This window comes from Pipistrellus kuhlii, unplaced genomic scaffold (genome assembly GCF_014108245.1).
Source record: "Pipistrellus kuhlii isolate mPipKuh1 unplaced genomic scaffold, mPipKuh1.p scaffold_m20_p_24, whole genome shotgun sequence".
Lineage (NCBI taxonomy): Eukaryota > Metazoa > Chordata > Mammalia > Chiroptera > Vespertilionidae > Pipistrellus > Pipistrellus kuhlii.
This window is the reverse complement of record NW_023425523.1, coordinates 4,429,947-4,442,558: the sequence shown is the minus strand read 5'-3', so window position 1 is coordinate 4,442,558 and position 12,612 is coordinate 4,429,947. Positions and strand designations below refer to the sequence as shown.

At 58.5% G+C, this 12,612-nt stretch overlaps 1 long non-coding RNA gene across 1 annotated transcript; it reads left to right on the top strand.

Annotated features, from left to right (window-relative positions):
- The first annotated feature begins 1,955 nt into the window (after positions 1-1,955).
- Positions 1,956-3,639, top strand: LOC123652963. The gene is made up of 3 exons (XR_006742550.1): positions 1,956-2,056; positions 2,860-2,968; positions 3,408-3,639. It is a non-coding gene; the product is annotated as an uncharacterized LOC123652963 (long non-coding RNA).
- The last annotated feature ends 8,973 nt before the right edge of the window (positions 3,640-12,612 follow it).

The following is a 12,612-nucleotide window of genomic DNA, read 5'->3' as shown; positions in this document are numbered from 1 at the left end:
CTCATTATCTGGCAAACTCTGTTCCCATCTGTCAGGTGCCCGGGAGTGGGATCTTACTTCACTGTCCATTTCTTTCCTCCTTTGGGACTTACGTCTGCCAGCTGCAAGACTCACCTTCATCTGAGCTGAGGACTCAAGAAGGAGACTTGGATTCGGTCCTAAAAGGGCTATCAGGATGCAGGATGAGCTTTTAGGCCACGATTTGTCACGCAAGGAAACTTTCAGCGTGGGACCGCTTCTCTTCTGCACCCTTGGCAGACATCACTAATCAATCACAGACCTCTTCCCCATTGAACTGGAGCATGGCTACTCCACAGCATTGCCCCTTCCTCATTGATCAGAGAAGGCATCCTAATGTTAACCAATTGGCCATCGCGGTCTCTGACTGTTCAAGTGAACATGGCAGCAGTTGGGAGAGGCAAGAGGAGGAGGCCCTCACCTCGATTGCAAGTTCCATGAGGGCAAGGACAAGGTCCATTCATTCACTAGTCTATTCCCAGGATACGGGGGGGGGGGGGGGGGGGGTGTGTGGGGGGTGGGGGGGGGGGCTCAATAAAAGTTTGTCGAATGAATGAAGAGCCTCCCAGCTTGTAATCTTCCTCCTGTGCACATTGCCCACGGACTGAATGGGCTCTGACCCGTGGCTTATCTTCTGGTCTAAGCTGGCTAAGCCGCCCTGGGGGAGGACAGGTGATTTGGTATGCTGCGCTCTCAGGGACGAAAGGGGCCTGGGGAAGGCTGGTTGCCATTATTTTAATAAGAGGAGCGACGGCTGGGAATGGGAACTGGGAAAGAATCTGGTACTCGGGTGACTTCCCCACGTCTGTTCTGTTTTAGTCTCCGTTTCCTGGTCCCCTGTGGTGATGAGGGGGCTTTTGGCATCCGAAGCCATGGTTTATGGAGTGCCAGGTCCTAACAGCTTCATCAACATGAACCCGCCGGTGGGTCACCATAGGCCGGCTCTCTGTTCCCCCCACTCCTCAGACATGGAGGCCCAGAGAAGCTCACTGCAGGCCCCGATGCTCAGCCAGTGGGTGACTTAGCTCGGTGTCACGCCCAGGCCAGTGTGCCTCCGAAGCTGGGGTTCACAAGCCGTTGGAAGAGAAGGAGTCTGGGTGCTGTGCTTGGTGGCCACCGGACGGGGGAGACGGCAGTCTGCCTCTCTGCCCAGCCTGCGCCAGGGGACAGCCGAGGCCGGGCACCAGGGTGTTGGCCTGCTTAGGACTTTGCTTATCAGCGCCTGACTCTGGGACTGTCCCCAGGGTGCGAGAGGAATGACTTAGAGGTCAGGACGGCTGTGCAGATACCCCTGCCAACCCTGCTTTACAGATCCATCCTCTACCTACCGCCCTCCCCCCCCTGCTGCCCTCCTGTCCCCATGGTCCACACAGATCCCTGAGGGGCTGTGCCACGTTCCCCGCCCAGGATGCCGGGTGACTCCCCCCTCACCCCACCTCCCCGCTTAGCGGCTCGGTGAGCGGAACAGCCGCAGCCCTGCGCCAGGGCCCCAGCCTCCTGGTCCGAGGCTCGGCTCCCTGTGGGCGTGGCGAAAGGGCGTCTGGCCAGCAAAATAATGAAGCTAATGAACCAAGAAACGTCGCCTTGCGGTTTGGAAAACATCACCGCCTCCTGGCTCCCGGCCAGGCAATCATTTTAAGGTGTTTGGGGGCGGGGACGGGAGGAGGGCGGTTTGCTGTTGGTTCCTCCCCAGCGGCTGGCAGGCTGGGTTAATGAGCTGTGCAAGCAGAATGCACCCGGGAAATGACGCGCAGACCCTCCGGGGCCTGATCGGGTGGAACCTGGACGCCGCTGCCTGCTGGGGGCCCCCACCCCTCCCCTGGACACGGCCACAGAGATGGGAGGGGGCACAGCCTTGGGGCGGGGACCCCATACACTGAGGAAGAGAGGAAGGGGGCTGGAAGGAGGGAGGAGGAATGAGAGAGGCTGTGCTTTTCGTATTGCCGTCCCCATAGGCGCACACACACATACACACGCACGCACGTGACACATGCACAGCAGCTGGGGAGCTGGTGTTCACGCCTCTTTGCAGCTCACGGTGAGTCAGTGGCTTCCCTGTCTAGGCCTCCGTGAGCTCGATTGTCCAGCTTAGGACCAGGATCTCAGGAAGCCCGGGAGTTTGGCATCCCCACCCGCCACGAACTCCCCAAGGGCAGAGCTTGGCGTCCAGCCCCGGCGGGTGATTGCACACCCAGAACCCAGCAGCCTCGGGGGTGGGCCCAGCTCCAGACCCGGGGACTGACTGCCCAGGAAGCCAGAGGCCTTGGCCTAGCGGGAGCGGGGGCCGGCTCAGGCTGCTCTGGCTGAGGCTGCGGGAGAAACCCGCTTCCGGAGTCAGGATCCTGAATTCCCACGCGGCTCACCCCAAAGGCCGCCTGCACCCCGGCCCCTGGGGACCCGGCAGGACACCCTGCGGAGGCCAGGGCCACATCTGGCAGGTAGCTCCCAGGGTCCCGCGGCCCGGAGTCAGTGACACACTCAGCCTGCTGCTAATGCCTTGCCATTTCGCTTAATTAAGCCATCTGCCCACATTAACTGGTAAATTATCTCAATCGCTCCCCAAACCCCAGAGGGAAGAGGGAGACAAAAGGGAGCTGTCATGCCTGGAGTGGAGCTGGAGGACCCGCCCCCACCGTGTGACTTCTCCCAGGAGGAGCCCAGACGCAGCCTCTGGCGTCTACCGAGCCTCCCGCGGCCCCCAAGCCCTGGCTCCCTCTGTGGCACTCACTGCTCCCTTCTCTCCCCTGGGAGAGGAGCGAGCGGAGGAAACATGACGAGAGCCTGTCTTGCTTTCCCCTGCCTCGGGGCACTGAGTACCTGTGCATCCTTCCCTTCCAACAGGCCTGTGCGTGCCGAGCACCCAGAGCACCCTCCCCTGTGCTCCCGGGGGAAGGGGGGTGCCCAGTGGGGCATCCCTGAAGCGACCTGTGACCCTCGCTGGACCCTGCAGGTATGTGGCTGGAGGCAGTCGGTGTGCATGTTGGGGGTCTCCCAGGGCACCTAGGCAGGGTCGCTGAGCACTAGGGATGCCTCACAGTTGCAGACGCTGGGTTTCTACTGGTAAACATGCCTGCAAATGCTCCAGCTCCAGAGGCTTCGGCTTAACCGTCACAGAATTCACCTGGCACCCATGAACCCAAGGCCAGAACCGGACTGGAGGCCAAGCTCCAGAAGGACTGGCTCACGGTCATTCAACATCTAAGAAACGGAGAAACCCAAGGCCAATGTCAGAGGGGTGACGATTCCTTGCAGGTCTCCCCTCCCTGGTATCCAGCCAACCCAGAACGCTCACCAGCTGAAGGCTTCTTTTCGGGGACAGAGCGAGGGGACGTGCTGTCATGGCATTAGGAGACGGTGCCTGGCCTGCAGCACAGTCTCTCTCTCTCCAGGCCGAGCTGGAGACACACTGAGTGGCTCTGTCCTCTGAGCACCCCTGTCGGGCTCCAGGCCGACCACAGGCCGCCCGCGACCGGCCCCTTTCTCCAGCCGTTCAAGAACTATCGATTGGGCCGAAAGCCTCTGGCGGCGTTTTCAGTCCTGGTCACCTTCCTGGGTTTGGGTACGTCCCAATCTCTTCATTAGGCATTCACACAGCCTCGGAGGGAGTGGATCTTTTCTATAAACGGCCAAATGCATCCAGTTCTTGTTCATTCCGAGCTGTTTTACTTTCTTGACAATGGCTCAAACTCTGGGTCCTAAGCGTGTCTTTCGGCAGCTCCCTGGGTACACAGAGTCCTCTTAAGGAGCCCGAAGCCAGGCCCCTGGCCTCGGGCTTCGTGCACGGAGGTCTCTGTCTGAGGCTCAGCTCCGCCACGTGTCAGCTGTGTTACTTGGGGCAAGTCACCAAAGCTCCACAAGCCGTGGTTTTCTCAGGGCAAAATGGTGATCAGGGCACAGGGCACAGGGTTCAGGGCATGGGGCTCAGGGCTCAGGGCACAGGGCACAGGGCACAGGGCACAGGGCACAGGGCTCAGGGCACGGGGCTCAGGGCTCAGGGCACAGGGCATGAGGTTCAAGGTGACATGGTGAAGTGTTGCATCTCAGTCGTGTTTCGGAACAAGACTGGACCCCATGATTCTGACACCAGTTCCCATGTGTGGGGTTTTCCCACTCTGGTTGGGTGTGCGTCCATCTCATTAGGTTCTGGCACCGTGTACCTGGAGATGACACCGGGTTCCGGTCAGAGGCCCAGCCCTTCATGCCGGAGCCCTGAAGAGACGGCAGGTCCCCTGAAGCTCTGCCAGGCGTGTCCTCTGCGATCTCTTCAGCTGCGATGCGGGCCTGCCCCGGGCCCACTCAGCATCTTCATTTTAACAAGACCCCCGGGTGATTCCCAGGCACAGGCTCTCACCAGGGACCATGAACTTGAGCAGGGGGCGGGGGGGGGGCAGGGGGAATAGCACATCTTCGTTGGCACTAACCATTAGCCAAAATTTGGCATGGACTTCGACTGTGGATGTACACGGCAGGTCACTGAAATTTTAGCAATACTTCAGCTTTGCCACCGATAGGTATTTTTATAACACGTTCCAGTCATTTTTTGATATCTTGAAATAGAATATATTTCAGTACCACTTCAAAATTACAAGTTACAGGGTCGGAAGCTAGATCAGGCAAAGGCATGGAAACGGTTCTCTCTCCTGTGGCAGTTTCTGGGGGCGTGGTCATACAATGCCACAAACGGAGTGGCCTAAAAACAGGAGTGTATTATCTCCCAGTTCTGGAGACTGCAAGTTCAAGATCAGGGCATCAACAGGGCTGGTTCCCTCTGAGGCTGTGAGGGAAGGGTCTGTCCCTCTGGCTTCTGGGGGTGGGGGGAGCTTGCTGGCCGTCCTTGGCATCCCAGGGCATGGAGAATGTCACCCTGATCTCATCCTTGGTCCCCACGAGGCATGTTCTCCGTGTGTGTGTGTCTGTGCCCACGTTTCTCCTGTTTGTAAAGATGGCTGTCCTACTGAGGCAGGGGCCCACCCTACTCCAGTGTGAGTTCATCTTAACGAATGACATCTGCAACCACCCTCGTTCCAAATAAAACCATATCCTGAGGGGCTGAGGGTTAAGACTTCCAAGTATGAATGGGGGGAGAAGGGGCAGAATTCAATCCCTAACACCTCCATTAACCCACTGGACCCTCCTTGGCAGCGGGCAGCCCAGGAGGATGTGCGGGGAGGTCACGTGCTGGGTGGAGTAATTTGAAGAGAATCCAGCCGCTTTGGCTTCCAGCTGGATGGCATCCTTCGCCACCCCTTCTAGTAAGCACTTAAACTTTGATTCAGTGTCTACATATGCCAGATGCAGAGGGCATAAACATGAATAAAACATTGTCCTTGACTTTAAGGGAAAAGAAAGACGTGTATACAAATCATGGCAAGGCAGTATGATTCATGCAACAAGAAATGTATGTGGCCAAAAGGCTGGGGGGGGCGGGGGGCGGTATCCCATGGTGAGATTGTCCAGGAAGTCTTGCAGGAGGGGGAGCATGAGGACGGGATCTCTGAGGATGGCGAGGAGACGTCCAGGCAGACGGGAGGCAGACGCGTTTCAGCTATGGCACGGGAGTGTGAGAATCCGACGTGGCCTGGCCAGCAGTGTGGGCAGTGGGGGACGGAGGTCAAAGGGAGATTGGATCGTGTGTTACGGCAGTTAGCCACAACCTAAAGGACGAGGACTTCAGTCTATATATAGCACAGCCATGGAAAATTCTTTCTCTCCTGCAAGCTCTGGACAGGCAGGGATGTCACTGGTTGTAAACAATGAGGCCAGAGTGCTAGGCAGGAGCTGGTATCATGCCTGGCACATAGTAGGCACCTGGTAAATAAGTGAAGGGGTGGATGGATGGATGGATATCCTATATAATAAAAAGACTAATATGCAAATTGCCCCCTCGACCAGGAGTTTGACCAGAAGGCAGACCAGCCAACCACCCATGTCCCCTCACCCTGGTCGGACCCCACCCATACATGAATTCATGCACCGGGCCTCTACTACTACATACATACACACACACACACACACACACACACACACACACTCTGAGTGGCCAGATTATTAGGCGATCTGAGATCATCATCATCCAGCCACTCGGTGTTTACTCACAGGGGCTTAGGGCTCACGGTCTCAAGGAAGAATGATGTGCAGGGAAAAGGGGGGAGGGCAGATTTGTAGCCCGAGTGGCCATTTGGAAACGAAAGCTTCAGAGACAGCAGAGCAGTGCCGGGTCTCTATCCGATCAGTGCCTCCTGGAGGGCGGAAGCCGTGGGCTGAACAAGTGCCTCGAGCCTGTGCTTTCACCCCCAGGTCTAAAGGGAGCCTCTCGGTTCTCATGAGGAACTGCCATTGGGAGGAACTGCGTGGCATCTCAGGTGCTGCCCCAGAGTGAGTCTGTGTTCTGGGGAGGAGGGCACTGGGGGGGGGGGGGGGCAAATGGCAGCCCTGGAGCCCTTGAGTCTCCCCAGGCCTGGCCCGGGCCTGCAGGGAGGGGTGCTCTGCTGGGAACCTCAGGGACTCAGGCGGCCGAGAAAACAACACAGGCTCCCGCGGCGGGCAGCGTACAGCGGGGCCCCTGGAGGAAATTCGGGAGGAACAACCCCAAGCAGCATCCTAAGGCAACTGAACGGCATCTCTAGTGCAAGGCAGAGCCTCTCCGAGTTGCCCTGGGGCCAGAAATTACTCAATTAAACAATTAAACAGCAGAAGCCCAAAGGGAAGTGGGGGCACAGCACCTCCCCCCTTATACCTGAGCTCGGCTCCCCATCGGCTCACCCCATGTGCCCTCCCTCAGCCAGCAGCTCCCGGCCCCAGGCCCTCCCCTGAGCTGGGCTGTCTGCTGCGCATCCCAGCTGTCTGCACACACTCCTCCTTCCAGTGAGGGACACGGACTGGTCTCCTCCCTCCGGCTCCGGCTCCGGCTCGGCTCCTCCTGGCCCTGGTCCAGGCCGTCTCCTAGCACCCCTCCCCGCAGAGCTGCTGGTCCTTTCCACGGCCTCAGGGCACAGGGCACGGCCTCCTGATGTGAACACAGGCACAGCATGGATGGAGGGAGGCGTGGAGGCAGCACTGAGACTACATTTTCCCATGCACGGTGCCTGGCTCAGAGGGCACCGTGCATGGGAAAATGTAGCTGTCCCATGTGCCCACCTCTTCAGCCCCTGTGCACCCCCCACGGGCCTTTCCATAGGCCCCCTGCCCTGAACAATCAGGGGGCTGGCCTCCAGACCCTCCCTACCTCCAGCCATGCTCCCTTCCCAGACACGCTGGGCCCTGCTGCCCTCTCCCCCTTCCCTCTCCCTTCCCTCTCTCTTCTCTCCCCTCCCTCTCCCTTCCCTCTCTCTTCTCTCCCCCCCAGCTCTTTCTCCAAACCCATCACGCCAGGGGCTGGGCTGGGCACAAAGGCGGTTTAGCTCCCCTAGCCCAGCGGCAGGGTCAGCGAAGGACCCAGTTTTCCGGAAGGGATTATGTGTTCAGGCAATGGAGGTGGTCCTGTCAGCTGAGCTCCCAGAATGCAGGCACCTCCACAGGTGGGGAGGGTGGCTCGCCTGCCCGTCTCCACCTGAAGATCAGCCTTCTTCCTCTCGCCCCAGCTCCTGGGGGTGTGGTTTTCCATCGGCTCTCTCACTAGAGAAAAGCCGGAGGCAGGTGAGAGGATGGGAGCCAGCAGGCCCAGCGGCGGGATACGGCAGCACATCTGACAGTCTCCGGGTTACACGCTGTCTGGGATGGCACGGAGCAGGGCGAGCGTTTTGAGTCGCCACGGGTGGAATATCTGTTGAGCCACAAAGGAAACATTCAGAGCCCAGCAGAGAACCAGCTCCTGGTCTCAGAGGCAGGAGTTCAGGCCTCAGGGCGCTGCCTTGCTGTGCAGCGTAGTGGCAAGGCCTTCACCCTCTCTGGGCGTCAGGACCAGGAGGGAGCAGAGAGAACCGCTGCCTGAGCCCCACGGACTAACGAGGAGAAGTGAGAGGCCGAGCGGGCCCCAGGCTGAAGTTCCAGATGGACAGAGGCGCACAGCCAGCAGGAGCCAGCCCCAAGCCCCGTCCCTGAACCGCCCGTCACTGATTACCCGGGAAAGCAAAGAAGCCACTGGTCTTCCTTCTGAGCAGCCGCAGATGGGTGTGAGGAGGCTGGGTCAGGCCCCAGCAGGAAACACTCAGCTGGGATTAGGAAGGGAAGAGGATGAGAGAACCAGGCAGAGGCGGCCAGCAAGGGCTGTGGAGGCTGCTGGAGGGGCTCGGAGCACTCTGCGTGGGTCACTCTTCAATCCTCGCCACCCCCTGGCCCTTTGCAGACCAGGACACAGGCCTGGAGAGGCCGAGTCACCTTCCTGAGGGCCCAACGCGGGTAAGTGGATGGGGGATCAGCTTGTGAGGGGCCCTTCACCCCGAGGCTCTCCGCCTGCTCCCGCCCTGCCCTCCTCTCTTTCCACTCGATGGTTCACACGCATTTGTAAAAACGAGCATCGGACAGGCTCGCAGATGTTATGTGCGGCGTTAACAACCAGTGCGTCTACAGCATGTCCGTGCGTCATGGTTAGGTTATAAGCTACAAAGAATTTCATTCAGCTAAAACTCATCAAGGGTCTGCCAGGAGCCCAGCACTGCTGGAGCTGCATCGGCACAGTCTGGGACAGCCTGGGGAAACAGCGGCAGTGTCTCCCGGTTTTCCAGGCGGGGGGGAAAGGGAGGGCGAGGGGAGGGGGACTGGCCACGCCAGGGACTCCTGGAACTCGGCTTTGGACACACTTCTTTTAACACTAACTTAGCTTTTAATTTTAAAGATTCACATGAAAACTGTTTTTCTTTATTCTATAGAACCATACACACCCTCGCTTAGAACTAACTTTATTGTTTTGGTTTTTTAAATACATATTTTTATTGGTTTCAGAGAAGAAGGGAGAGGAAGAGAGAGCTAGAAACATCAGTGATGAGAGAGACTCATTGATCAGCTGCCTCCTGCACGCTCCACACTGGGATCGAGCCCACAATTTGGGCTTGTGCCCTGACCAGGGACGGAACCGTGACCTCCTGGTTCCTAGGTCAATGCTCAACCACTGAGCACGCTGGCGGGCTAGAACTAGTATTTTTACATTTGTTTTTATTTGTTTGTTTTTGCCTGTGAGGGAGGGCTTTTTTATTATTATTTTTTTTTTTTAACTAGCATCTTAGCTTCTAACATTCAAGCACATAGAACGTGGACTTTGGACTTGGCTCTGAGCTCAGTTTTCTGGCTGTCACTTTAGGTCCGTGAGCTTGGGCACACACTCCTCCTCCCTCAGATCTCTGACCCTCGGTTTCCTCCCTTACACAATGGGGATTATGACTGCCAACCCCCCCCCCCCCACCCCAGGCTATTGTGAGGATTATGTGAAATAGCATATGGACCGTGCTGGGAACTGGGCCTGGCACCCACAGGCTCCTGGTGGCCAGCCGAGCCACACAACACCGGCCTCTTGCGCATGTTGGAGGCCTGGGTGTTACACACATGTTCCTCTCGTCCTGGCAGTCACCTGGGAGAGAGAGAGCTTCCCGTTTCAGAGGGAGCTGGCCCCGGACAGTGACCCAAGTTCCTCCCTCCCAGTGCCCTCTCTGCCGTCTGTCGCCTGTGCGCTGGGGACAGTGGCCAGGTTGGCCTGGCGGCGCAGGGGAAGGATGCACGCGCACCTGCCGGGACAGATGCCCGGAGGTGCCTTATGAACAAAAGGGCCGCAGAGTGCGGCCTCTGAGACCATTGCCAAGGCTGCTCTCAGGCACATCCGGCCCGAGGTGCGGGTTTCTCTGCCAGATCTGGCCAGCTGCCGCTTCCTGGGGAGGGCCCTGCTTGGCTCTGAGTCCTGGCTTAGGAAACCTCTTCACCTGAAGCTCAGTTAGACGTTCTGTCTCTGGAATCTGGCCGTCGGGTCCGGTGTGTGGTGGTTGGGGTGGTTAAGTTATTGGCGACAGCCCGGCGCCCCCGGGGTTGGGGAGATAAGCCCCTGAGAGTGAGGAGATGCGCGCTCGCCTCACCTGCCTGGCCCCTCTGGCGTTAGCTGTGTGAGCCGGGGTCCAGAGAGCGTCTTTGTGAGCTTGGCTTTCCACACGGACTGCACTCTGGTCGGTGCCCTCACCGGTTGCCTTCTGCCCTCTGCCTGAGAGGAGCAGAGGTTCTCTGCCAGCCTCACCCCTTGTCCCAGCTCCCGTGTCTGCAGACCCTCGTCCATGGGGCCTGGAGGCTCCCACAGCTTTTTCCTTGGAAACATCACCATGTACACTGATACAGTTAAGGGCTCGAAGAAATGCGTTTTAGTTGGCCATGGATCTCCTTATCCTATACAACTTATTAATATCCTGTGGCCTGCAGAAATCACCTTGGGAAACATTGTCTTAATGGGAGTGACCCCAGGTTCCATTGTCTTAATGGGCGTGATCCCAGGTTCCATTGTCTTAATGGGAGTGGTTCCAGGTCCCATTGTCTTAATGGGAGTGGTCCCTGTCTTAATGGAAGAGATCCCAGATTCCATTGTCTTAATTGGAATGATCCCAGGTCCCATAGTTTAATGGGAGTGATCCCAGGTTCCATTGTCTTAATGGGAGCAACCCCAGGTCCCATTGTCTTACTGGGAGAGATCCCAGGTCCCATTGTCTTAATGGGAGAGATCCCAGGTCCCATTGTCTTACTGGGAGAGATCCCAGGTCCCATTGTCTTACTGGGAGGACCCCAGGTCCCATTGTCTTACTGGGAGAGATCCCAGGTCCCATTGTCTTAATGGGAGTGGTTCCAGGTCCCATTGTCTTACTGGGAGGATCCCAGGTCCCATTGTCTTACTGGGAGAGATCCCAGGTCCCATTGTCTTAATGGGAGGACCCCAGGTCCCATTGTCTTACTGGGAGAGATCCCAGGTTCCACAAGCCCCTCAAGGAGCCCTCTCAGCAGAGAAATCAATAAAGAGGCATTAGTGCTCCCGTGTACGAGGTCCTCTGGGATAAGACGGGGAATGCGGAGGCTACAAAGCAGCACGTCACCCCAGACCTGCCCCCATGGGACGCACAGGGAGAGAAAGCCTGCGAGGACATTCAAGAGGCCAAGTGCGGTTTGGTGCCAAAACCAGGGTGAGGGGGCCCAGCTGTGCCCGGGGAGATGGAAGCACCTGGGGGGGAGGCCCACGGACAGAAAGGGGCTGGGCGGTGATGGCCCAGAGCCATGGGCGTTCCATCCGAGAAAAGGAGGAAAGACAGCCTGACTTGGAATGGAAGAGAGCGCTGGGGAGTGAGGCCAGCCGGCCAGGTGCGCCATCAGGTGTGGAGGAGGGAGCTTGGCGCTGGAGCGGGTGGCGGAGTGGCAGCGGCGGGGGAGCAGCCACTGCCAAGCCCAGCACGGAAGGAGCATCGGCTGCTCCGGGGACGGGGGAGGCTGTGGGAAGCTGGTCCCAAGAGAGCAGTCCAGAGGCAGGAGAGCTTGCCGGGCCCCCTTTGAAATCTCCGGCTCCGGGTCCCTAGGAGGGCAGTGGGCAGACAGAGGTGGCTTACATCCATCGCCCCAAGACCATCCTCTGCACCTCCCCGTGGACAAGACAACAAAGAAGGACCCGCACGGACAAACCTGAATCTGAGCCCAGCGCCATCCTGAGAACAGAGCGCTGGGAGTTAACCTCCCATAAATATTTATGGAGCGTCTGCTCCCAGAAAGGGACCGCACCAGCCCTCACCGGGTCTCCACGCTCTAGGGGAGGGGAAAGAAGTGTGTTGGGAGAGGAGGGAAGGAAACGCTGTGGGAATCCCCCTCCAGCTCTGTTCCTGGGCCCGGAGGTTGGCAGGGGCAGTGCTGAGGGCAGAGCAGCCTCAGGCCCTCCGGAGTTGCTCCGAGCCGGTCAGGGCAGCCCTGGGTCTGGGGGCCCGTCAGGGACAGAGACAGACAGTCCCGTCTATTAATAATGTTCCCCGTTCGCATTTTGATGTGAGGAGAGAGGATGACAGACAGCGACAGCAGCCCGGGAAGCAGCAGACGGATGTGCCAGAAAGGAACCCAGGGCTGGTGATTCAAACGAAGCTGGGGGCGGGGCATGGTGAGGGATGAGGGGCGGGAATGGCGGCCATCCGCGCAGTTACAGGTCAGTCAACCCCGGCGAGGCTCCAGCCGGTGAGATGCCGCCCGGAGCAGCTGGAGGAAATCAAAGGCAGAGAACACAGGGCCCCAGTCCCTTCTTCCGCTCAGAACTAGGACCACGAAGATTCTAGAATGCTCCGGGCACACTAATCTCTCTTCCCTGCACCCTGCCGGCCAGTCTCAGAGACCCGCAGGGGTGAAGGCAAATGAGAGTCTCAGCGGCCCAAAGCCGTGCACCATGGGGCGAGGCGGGGTGGCCGGGGAGTGGGAGGCGGAGAATGGAGAGTCAGTGGTTCCTGACGACCCCTGCCCCGCACTTCCGCTGGGCTGAGCTGTGCCCGCGCTGGCCAGTAGTGCAGCCACGAGCCACGAGTGGCTACTTCCATTGAACTTAATTAAAACGGAATACATTTCAAGTTCAGCTCCTCAATCACGCTAGCCACCCTTCAAGCGCCCGATACCACATGTGGCTCCTAGTTACCATGCTGGACAGCCTGAGAGAGCATTTTCACATTGCAT